The following is a 12049-nucleotide window of genomic DNA, read 5'->3' as shown; positions in this document are numbered from 1 at the left end:
ATGTTTGTTACCTTTTCACGCGATAATGGCTGAACGGATTTCGATGAAAATTGGAATATAAATTAAGTTCGTTGTAACTTAGATTTTAGGCTATATGGCATTCAAAATACATTATTTGAAAGGGGGGTTATAAGGGGGCCTGAATTAAATAAATCGAAATATCTCGCTTGTTATTGATTTTTGTGAAAAATGTTACATAACAAAAGTTTCCTTAAAAATAATTTGCGATAAGTTTTATTCCATGAAAAATTTGATGGGACTGATAATGAGATAAATGAGTTTTAAAATTAAAATATCTGCCATCTAAGGCCGTGTAATGAATTAAAAAACAAATGACTTCGTCTATAAGGGTCCTTGGACATCAACAATCGAAAGCTATGAAAGATAGCCTACAGAGAATGTTTCTGTGTTTGTATGAAGTAATATCAGAAGCTAAGTATAATTAATTATTATTTCACCATTGGAAAGTGTAGTTTCTCTGGATGGACATAATGCTATAATGTTATTACAGTAACATCTGAGTGAATTGAGGACAGGTAAGATTAAAATAGCTTCTTACGCACAGAAAACTTGATAGGCTATTCTGTACATTCGTTTTCTGTATTTCTTAAAATAATATTTATGTAGCCTACACTCATTTTAATCTCAGAGAATTAACGAACAACGAGAGTGTATTGATTTAGTATGCAGTAATAGTACGTTAGCTTAGCAATCCATTATTTTATAATTCAAATTTTAACTATGCTCAATTCAATCGTGTTAAAATACATAAAATATATATGCAATAAATGCAATGCAAAAGAAAATGGGTAATGAGCGAAGCAGATTACCTTGCGCTGTTGTAAAAGTTGTTCCCTGGATCAAATGTCCTATTTTAATTATGTAATTACTTTATATTTATTTCTAACAGGTGCAGCGGAGCGCACGGGTACGGCTAGTGTGTAATAAGATATGATAAGTACGATATATTATCTGTATTAATGGTACGGGTGCAGTTTTAATGAGATTATTCAATGAATAAAATTAAATGACTTTGAAAACCGAATTGCTTACGTGAATGATAATAATTATTATAAAACAACAATAAGACATTTTTATGTTTCCTTGTAATGAAATTCAAAAACATATATTAACATAAATTAATTAATAGATTACTTTTCATCGGTTGGCTGAATGTATCCTTATATTATGTTTTTACTTATGGAGTTCGGCATTCAAATGTCAAAAATATATTCGTACTTATTTGTTGTGTGAACCCTAACAAATCCCACTTTTTTCAAAACCTTTGTAGTAGGTACGGTTTTGCAATAGTTCATCCACGGGCAGGGGAAGCTTTTACATCCGATTTCCGGTCTTTCATATCAGGTCACCGCTGGGTTTTAAAATAATTTGCAACGAAAAGTTGTAGTAAACTTGCGTAATAAATCATTCCTTCTAAAGATAAAGGTTTTGATGACATATTGGTCATGACATTTATTTTCTTTATTTATCTTATGCAAGAAACAAAATTTAAAAAGCTTCCTCGATGGTCTGCTGTCTAGGGCGCTGGACTTGTAACCCTGTGGACCCGGGTCCGATCCATTTTTCATCTTCTTGACTCCTATGATCGCAGGCATATTTTTGCTTCGTTTGTTAAGAATCAGGAAGGTCGTATCCCTCGCACAATCCGAGAGACCGAAGCGGAGGTCGAAATAGGACTCGTCGGCATTCCAGACTCATGGATTCAGAATGTTTGGCGCGCATTTGGCCGGCCTCCAAAACGAGGAGATAATCTCTGAATTTACAAGTTGTGTAATTTTCACATAATTCTGCCGAAGGAAGTGTCGGCTGTAAACACTGGGATCTGATTGTTAAACATTTCTCCCGTTCAAAATAACATTAGCAGGATATATCATTTTTCAAACGCTGCAGCACACGTGTTCCCAAAGCGTGGAGCGCGACCCAAATAACAGTAATGAGAAAAACGTTTGCAGTTGACCTGAAGGGGTATTCAAGTCTTGGAAAGAGGGTACAGTTACTATATTAGATTCCTATTAGAAACAACAACAACCAAATTTCTTGGCTTAAAATCGATAATGTGTTAAATTGGAAAAAATCATATTAAAGAAATTACCCCCAAACTAAATTCAGCTTGTTTTGCTATTAGATCTATGCAAAAGATAGTAAATATCAATACCTTAAAAACAATATACTTTGCATACTTCCACTCGGTAAAGAGTTTTGGAATAATATTCTGGGGAAATTCCACAGATAGTAACAATATATTTCTATTACAAAAAAGAGTAATTAGAATAATAGTAGGTGTCAAATCTAGGGAATCTTGTAGGAATATTTTCAAAAAACTACAAATAATGCCCATGGCTTGTCAGTATATCTTTTCATTAATAATCTTCCTCGTATGTAATCGTGAAAACTTTGTAACTAATTCAACAGTTCATAGCATAAATACACGTCAAAAATGACTTTCATACTCCATCGGCAAGTCTATCATGCTATCAAAAAGGAGTGCGTTATATGGCAGTAAAAATGTTTAATAGCCTCCCTATCGATATAAAAAATGAAACTCAAAACATAAGATTATTTAGGGCCAAATTAAAGAAGTACCTAATTTCTCACGCCTTCTATTCTGTAGGTGAATTCATGACATTCAATAACGCTTCATGAAATTGATACTAAAACTTTGAGTTGTACTAGTAGACTATATTGTAAACCTCGTCTGTATATATTTCATCTAGACTGTGACTATAAATTAAGACTTTATAATAGTATTAAGTTTTTTGACTTGTTGCATATTCTAGCTGTAAGCAGGTATGAATATCACGGAATGTTAATAAATTCAATACAATATTATTATTATTATTATTATTATTATTATTATTATTATTATTATTATTATTTTGTGCTTTATTCTGCCGATCTGTTGTGAAAGGTGGGCCACGGGAATCTGACGATTTTTAACATACAATAAGTTGGCAATAATGACATTTAAGCGAGAGAGTTATACACTCATGTGCTACGTATCCCATTGTTGTAAAAAAGGGAGCAATGTCAACGTTGAACACGTGCTTTCGAAATGAAATCAACAATACAAAATATAAATTAAAATGATAATACGTAGCGTTAATACAGAATCCACAACGAAGAATGTGTGAATATGTGGGAATAATAATAGTATGGGATAGATCATGGGAATCTATACGTTTTGGTGAAGATAACATTAGTGAAATAGAATTTCAGCAAGTCAATTAATATTTTATTTATTAGAGTACTTTATTTCTTCGTAACAACTGGATAATACCCACGGCAGAGCAAGGTCGATAGTCGACTTTACTCGCTGGCCACTAGTCACCGGGCCGTACCGAGCCGTGTCAAACAGAAGACAATCGAAATGGTGGTAGTAAAATTCGCGACTATATTCTTAAATAAATCACTCTATTAGTGAAGTGCAAGATTTATGCAGTACAACGGCGATGTTTTGAATGCACTAAAAGAAATGCTTATGTAGTAAGATCTTAAAACAGGTTATGGCAACGAAATAAAGAGGAAAAAAGTGTGGCTCACGGAATATCATTTAAATAACGGAAAGTAAATTTCCGGTTAATGTTCACCAAAGCATTAAGTACATAATTATGACCGCGTTGCAGTTTTATTTGTAGCCTAGAGAAAATACCTAGCCTTTTAGGGGGAAAAAAAACTTTTAGGGGCCATGAAATTATTCACCGCTTTAATTATATTACCGTCTATTAATATTACGAAACAAAAACTGTCATAAAAGCTATGACCGACTAGAAACATCGATACCGAAGAGATAAATCCATTTGGCCGTGATAAAACAAAAGAAAATGCGAGAGAGATTTTAGTTCGAGATAAAATGGACACACAATTTTGATAACCATACTCCTAGTAACTGGAGATCGCTTGTAAGATCTGTCTGAATCTTCTATGTAGAAATGTCCAAGCAAATTGATGGTCCAGGGAAAAATCATTGCAATAAATGAGAGTAACAGTGGTGCTATCTCTCAGTAATGTTCAGAACGAAGGAGGTAGAGAGAAAAAGAAACAAATTTCTCCTTCTAACGACACCACAGACCAAAATCATGTTCTTATGTTGGCACATCATTGTGTATGTAGTTAAATTTGGTGGTAAACGTAACGGCACGGTTCAAAGCTACCATGGTAATTATTCAGTATAGCGATTTATTCTAATCTTTATGTACTTTCTTCTAATCGTGTCATAGGCAATTAAATCCCACTCGAGTTTTGATTTTCTACTTATTACTGCTGTGGGTGGAGAAACCGAAAATTCACACGAAATCTGCCAGACTTGTCGAGAATAACAGAAACTTAGTGATATTGTAGGCTAATGCTTTGGAAACTAATCTCTGTATTGTGGGACATCTTGTGGGCACGTTGAGACAGACCAATCTGAAGTTATTCTTGGATATATCATGAATGGGATGCTTTCCACCTACATTATACAAGTTTAAAGGACAACCAGTTCCTCACGGCACTTTTAATTCATATTGATGTGTTTGCGTGTTTATTTCAAAATTCCCGGCCCGTTGGATGGTGGCAACAGATGTGAAGAGGTTAATTGACGGATGTCATATGCCTGCACACATCTCTGTTTTTCTTCGCCCACGCTCGCCTCAAATTATTTCTGTCTCCGGGAGCTTGGCGGTGATTCATAGGGAATTCTATAAGCGAATATCTGAAGAACAAAAGATCGCGTGCGATGCCAGGCTGCCCCTCAGTCCATTTATTCTATCGCCCGTATTCTGTGGTTGTTGGCTACATCAAGGGCAACAGACAGGAGGACAAGGACAATACAGTAGCGTGCAAATTAATCCGAACACGACATATTTTTACATTTTCTGTCATTGTTGGCCTCACAGCTGCTCATACCGCTTTAATTGACATCTGTAGTACGTGTAATTCCATTGTTGAAGGTCTGTCATTATTCTTTTATAATATGTGACATTTTGCCTGTCGTTTTGTACTTATAAGCATTTCAGTTGTGTTGAAGACTTAATACTACAATCCTGTGTACATTCTGTCGTCTTCATAAATGGATACAACTCCACGAAAACGGTCTAAAATTATAACATTAGCAGAGCATTCTTCTATGACACAGAGGCAAATTGCTGCAGAATGTCACATCGGTTTGGCTACTGTTAATTCGATCATAAAACGATACAGGGAGACTGGATCCATCACACCCCAGAAAAAAGGAAACTGTGGCCGGAAAAGGAAGACTTCACCTGCAGATGATCGTTTAATTGTCAGGAAAAGTAAATTAAATCCTAGACTAACTGCTGTCGACTTAACCCGCGAGTTAATGGCTACCACTGGGGCGAATATTCACGTCACAACAGTGCGGCGTAGGCTTTTGGAAGCTGGACGAAGGGCTCGTAAGCCTATTAAGAAGCAACTGCTAACCCCTGTTATGTGCAAAAACGCTTAATGTGGGCAAAATTACATCAACACTGGACAGTGAATGACTGGAAGAATGTACTTTTTTCCGATGAGTCTCATTTCGAGGTCCACGGCCACCGAGTTCCTTACGTACAGAAAGGATACGAAAAAGTAACAGCAGCTCATCTCCAACAAGCACCCAAATATCCCCCTAAAGTAATGTTTTGGGATTGTTTTACATATGAAGGGCCTGGAGCATTAATACCTATCAAGGGAATGATGAATTCTGACAAATATATTCACTTATTGGAAACCAGAATCGTACCCCAGCTGCAAAAATCATTTCTGGATGGCAGGGGTGTGTTCCAACAAGACCTGGCATACGTCTCGAAAAACTACAGAATTCTTCAACAAGAAGAATATTCAGGTACTCCCCTGGCCAGGCAACTCACCCGACATCAACCCCATTGAGAACTTGTGGTCAATTTGCAAAAGAAGAATGCAAAAAATGGATTGTTCTACAAATGAGAAGATGATTTCTGCCCTCATTGGTGTATGGTTTCGCGATGAAGAAATGAAGAATATTTGTGGGAAATTAGTGGAATCCATGCCAAATCGTCTCAGAGCTGTTATTAGGAACAAGGGAGGCCACATAGATTACTGAAGTATGTCTTAGATCCTTTTTTTTATCCGTTTGAGTGTTTTTGCATAAGTAATTACGTTGTTCGGATTAATTTGCACGCTACTGTACAGTGACCTTGCTTGGGATTGGATCCTAATTCAAGCCCGGTCGAAGACAATGGACTTGTGATAGTGACAAAATTCTGGCAGAACTTTACTGTATTTTCCACTAATATAGTGACTTGAAAAGCAATGGATTAATAGATGACAAGTGATGTTATCTCACCTACCGACATAAATAGCGACACTTCTCGTTTACAGTTCAGCCACTCCTGACTTCTGTTGTGAAGCCCCATAGAGCCTAGTTCATATTTGAATAACCATTAAATTATTAAATGGACGGAGACGTCATGTTCTCTCTATATATCTGTGGTGTTCGGGTAAAGGGGTATAAGTCATTTTTTTGTCCAGGTGGAATTTTGTATGACTTGAGGCTTTCCCGGCGTTTGATGTAGAATAACTCTTCTCGGGTTCTCAGCCAGGTGAGTTGGAGATTAGCTTCCAAGCTTTCGACGGCTAGCTCTGCCATCTTCTTCAGGGACGAAGTGATGTGGGACCACGTCTAGCCGGTATATATGTAAAAGTAGGGCTTCCCGCTGCGGGCCAATCAGGAGCTAGTTCCTGGGACTTAGTTATCAAGGAAGCCATCGAAATCCAATCGAAAAATCGAAGGAGAATTGGGAGGAAAATTTAAAAGGTACGCAAAACGCGTCCTTGCAAGGGGTTGGGGGCTGTACAAAACTAAATATGTGAGCTCCAAGCCTGTTGGCCACTAGTCTCACTCCGGGTTACGCTGCTCCCCTGAAGGAGCTCTAGAAAATTTTGAAGGGGAAGCCGAAATTGGACGTAACCTCTTAGGTACCACATACGCGAGGGGGGCTGAGACTGATCAATTGATCACGGAACGGGGCGAGGAGGAGTTGGCTGGTGTGTGCCGTTAGGATGGCAAGACGCCGTCATCTGTTGTTCGATGACAAAGCAGGTGAAGGCCGTCGGAAGAAGCGCCGTGAAATCTAAACTGCAATTTGAGAGGTCCCTGTCCTTTCAATTTGCGACCTATTGAGTGACCTCGTATGTTTAATATACTATTAATATTATCTGAAATAGGGCATACATAATTTATAAGAAAGGTGGAATATATATGGGGAGGGGCATATAGGTCCGTGGCCCATTTCTTATAGGGCTCATCCCGACATTTGTCTTACGCCTGAGGAAAACCACGGAATACCTTAGGCAGGATGAGTTGTCTCATATAAGAGACTAGCCAATTTGGCTATTATGTTGGAGGTCATGAGCCTTGTTGATTTGTCTCAATTTCGAGACTCGAAATCCAGCTAGATGGCAATAATTTCAACAGAGACTGGGGTCTACAGCTGAGTACGGCATGGAAACCTGCCATCAATACGCTTAGACCACCAGCACACGGCAGACAGTCGGGACCAGCAAGTGGCTCCTGATTGGCTGACGTGTCCACCAACCAGAATGCGCCTGGCGGTCGGGACTAGGAACTAGCTCCTGATTGGCCCGCAGCGGGAAGCCCTACTTTTGCATATATACCGGCTAGACGTGGTCCCACATCACTTCGTCCCTGAAGAAGATGGCAGAGCTAGCCGTCGAAAGCTTGGAAGCTAATCTCCAACTCACCTGGCTGAGAACCCGAGAAGAGTTATTCTAGGTGGAATTTTGTTCCCCAAATGAACACAGAAGTTAAATTATACAAGTGGGTGTGCAAAAATCAAAGAATACAAGCAGTTGATGTGTTTTATTTATGTAGAAAATTATTTGCAATAAGGATTCTAAGTTTAATTTTCATTTATCTCCGAACTCATTTTTATGACTTATCTCCCTTTACCCAAACACCACATATATTACCCTTGTAGTGACATACGAGTATAGCCTATATCAGTCATGCCAACTGATGTCCTTAGGAGCAAGCGCGCGCTTTAGAGCCCAGGAGAGCCTGAGCGCTTTACAGCGGAAAGGAAAGAGACAGACGAAAGAGGTAGTATATGCCGCTTGATATACAGGGCTGGCCAGCACTGATTCAATAGATAAAGGGAAGAGAACTTATTAAAACTGTATCCATGGTAATTTTTAGATTTGCCTGAGAAGTATAAGTGCATTATAAGAATGTAAGTTTTAATTTTAATGCTCATTTTTCACAAGTTTGCTTTCTTATTCAAAAGGAATATTTTCTCAACATTTTTACAGAAAAGTGAAATTTTCAGGTGTATTTGTTTAGTAGCCTTACAGATAGATACTAAAGCAATGTTTTCGTAAATCTAATAGATCGTAAATACGTATTACTGAAGATAGTGTATTAAAATGTTTGAAAATATTCGCATGAAAAATGTTTGTAAGGAAATGAATTAACAAAGCAAATACTGTTACATCATAAGCAAAAGATATGTGCCTATGTGTTAGTAAAACGTCAGCTCTATAGCGACAGCAGATTTCGAGATAATTTAATATGCTGATAACAGAAAGTTGCGCACCAATATCACCTAAAAGCATAATGCGATAAGAGTTTTATTATGTAATATTAGTTACAGTTAAAACATATATCTAGACAACTTTGCTTTGTACTATAATATTGTTTATGCTCGACCATGCCGAAATGTAGTAATTATACACCTGGTAGCAGTCCTTTAATGCATGTCATTAAAGTACACCTATTCATTAAAGTTCAGGTTTTCGATTATTCTCGGATATGCAATCGAAAGACAACTATCGAAACGTCACGGAGGCTGGAAATCCAATACTGTCGCAGAAGGTTATGTTCTGTTACTATAATAATTAGCGTTAATTGTAAATAATATTCAAATAAATTCAATTTGTCATCTCGTTTTTCAATGTCGAATTCAATTTCAAAGTTATATCAAGACTAATCTTTATTTTACTCTCTAGATTATATATCAAGGTCGTCGACATTCGTTTTCCGGAAAAAAATCAATACTTTCGCGTCTGCGCACATCTCACAATTCATTAGGTATGCTATTGCACTCACTCCCATAACAATAACATGAATACTTACGAATAATTTCAAGTTAGAAATATGGTCGAGCATAAAAAGTCGTATGAAACTTGCCTATAATGGTAATTAAGACGCTCGTATGAAAATTATGAAACTCGCTTGCGCTCGTTTCATAAACATCCTCGCGTCTTAATTACTACCATTATAGGCTGTTTGCATAATGTACTATTTGATTACTTTTATAAGGCTAAAGATACCATCAATATCAATTTCAACTTATCATGTCATATTCAGTGTCTTTCTTCGGGATAACACTTTCTTTATGAATGATGTGTTTAATTCACTTAGTACAGTATAGTTGTAGTTATTATGGAATTCGTGTGAATATTCCTTCTTTACTCTTTATTATGTTATTAAGATTTAAAACACAACTGCAATATTAGGCTAAGAAATAGGTGTTAGTACTTTTGTTTTACAGACAATATAGAAAATAAACAGAAAGAAGCCATATAAAAATAACGACATAAAATTTCACGTTCCGTTTGAAGTTTGTGCACCACTGTTTTCTTAATCCAACAGGCTGCTTATTCCTCCCAGCATACCTAGCGCTTAATGCCCGCGCACGATGTCAAGGTCAGAAAAATGCGCTTGCTTTGACATCACTGACCTATATGATGAAAATAATGAAGAAAAGTAGCCTACCTTTCGCGGTTATATAATATAAATACATGTTTTTGGTTAAAATTTTTATTTTGACTTCATTATTTTATTTTTAAGTGATTTTTAAATATAATTTTAATGTTACAAATAATTTATATGCTGTTAAGATAGCGTGTACGTAATGGTGATGTTAAATCGTGGTACAGTATCATAGTCGTTCGAAATGGCGTTCCCTAGCTTGCCAATTAATAACCGATAATACTGTACATCAGTTATGTCAATTGATGCCCATAGGAGCAAGCGCGCGCTTTAGAGCTCAGGAGAGCCTGAGCGCTTTACAGAGGAAAGGAAAGAGACAAACGAAAGAGGTGGTATATGCCGCTTGGTCGAGCTATATTCAGGGATGGCCAGCACTGATTCAATGGATAAAGGGAAGAGAACTTATTAAAACTGTATCCATGTTAATTCTTAGATTTGCCTGAGTGCATTATAAGACTGTAAGTTTTAATTTTAATGCTCATTTTTCACGAGTTTGATTTTTTTATTCAAAAGAAATATTTTCTCAACTTTTCGTATAGAAAAGTGAAATTTTCAGGTATAGGCCTATTTATTTAGTAGCCTTACAGAATGTTTTCGTAAATCTAATATACCGTATATACGTATTACTGAAGATAGTGTATTGAAAATTTTGAAAATATTCGCATGGAAATTGTTTGCAAGGAAATGAATTAACAAAGCAACTACTGTTGCATTATAAGCAAAAGATACGTGCCCATGTGTTGTATAGCTTCAGCAGATTTCGAGAAAATAATTTAATATTCTGATGATAGGAAGTTGCTCACAAATATCACCTTAAAAGCATAATGCGATAAGAGTTTTGTTATGTAATATTAGTTACACTTAAAACATATACAGCACCTAGGTAACTTTGTTTTGTACTGTAATATCGTTTTGATTAGTTTATTGATTACTTTTATAAGGCTAAAGATACCATCAATACCAATTCCAACTTATCATGTGATACTCAATCTCTTTCTTTGGAATATCACTTTCTTTATGAGTGAAGTGTTTCATCCACTTAATACAGTATCATATTAAACTACTATGGAATTTAAGTGAATATTCCTTCTTAACTCTCTATTATGTTATTAAGATTTAAAACACAAGTGCAATATTAAGAAATCAGTGTTAGTACTTTTGTTTTACAGACAATATAGATAGGCCCAATTGTATAAAACTCCCTGACTAAAGATCAACTTTGATCGAAGATCGAAAAGTGAACCGAGTTCAGACACTTCTTGTATTGTATAAAACTTTTCTGCGATCAAATTACCTTGGTTCAAATGCAATCTAAGTTCACGTGAAAATGATTTGGCAACATTGCATAAACAGGTGAAATACGTGACGCGCGGACAAGTTTGTTCAGTGTTGCCAATCTAGCGACTTTAACTCTTTTGCAACAACAATTTCTTTTAACTTTTATATTGCTTAAATAGGATTTAGTGACCTTTTTAGCACCCCATAGTGACAAAATTTAATCTTTCTTTGTTGATAATGAGAAATCTAGCGACTTTACAACTACATTTTGGCGACTTTCCGCACACTCTGTTGGAGACACTGGTTTTTTGTGCAATGTAAATAATGGCGGACAATAAGAAGGTTGACTATTCTCCGAGTTATGTTATGGTGTTTGATATTGCTAAACATAATAAAGCTTTATAAAACGACAATTTTCGTTTAGTAATACAGTTAATTGAACATTTATGAATGTACCTATCATATCCATTAATAATTAATGGTTGTTATAAACATAATATAATTATAGGTTATGTTATTTGATACTGCTGAACACGATAGAGCCTTATAAAATATAAGATTGTGTATTAAGGCAAGAAATTGAAAGAAATATTATATATAAATGTACCTATCATATCTATTAATATTAATAATAATGGATATTTTATTTGCACAATCTGTCACTCGTATATTTCAAACAGAAAAGAAATAACTGAACTTGGATCATCTAACTTAATCGGAGAAATTTCTTCAGTCAAAGTTGACTTTAGTTTGAGATAAATTAATCTCAGATTAGACTTTATACAACACAAAATTCCAAGTTCAGCTGAAACAAGGATCAATTTAACCTCTGATCTAAGATTAAATGGTTTATACAATCGGGCCTAGATAATATTAAACAGAAAGAAGCCATGTAAAAATAACGACATAAAATTTCACGTTCCGTTTGAAGTTTGTGCACCACTGTTTTCTTAATTCAACAGGCTGCTTATTCCTCCTAGCATACCTAGCGCTTAATGCCCG

General features: G+C 36.0%; 1 protein-coding gene across 3 annotated transcripts in view; it reads right to left on the bottom strand.

The window, feature by feature from the left end:
* LOC138702824 (ras-related and estrogen-regulated growth inhibitor) overlaps window positions 1-12049 on the bottom strand; it is a 161359-nt gene that overhangs the window by 128640 nt on the left and 20670 nt on the right. The gene's annotated exons all lie outside the window — the stretch shown is intronic.

This window comes from Periplaneta americana, chromosome 7, assembly GCF_040183065.1.
Source record: "Periplaneta americana isolate PAMFEO1 chromosome 7, P.americana_PAMFEO1_priV1, whole genome shotgun sequence".
Lineage (NCBI taxonomy): Eukaryota > Metazoa > Arthropoda > Insecta > Blattodea > Blattidae > Periplaneta > Periplaneta americana.
The sequence above is the reverse complement of the archived record's forward strand: the minus strand, read 5'-3'. Positions and strand labels throughout refer to the sequence as shown.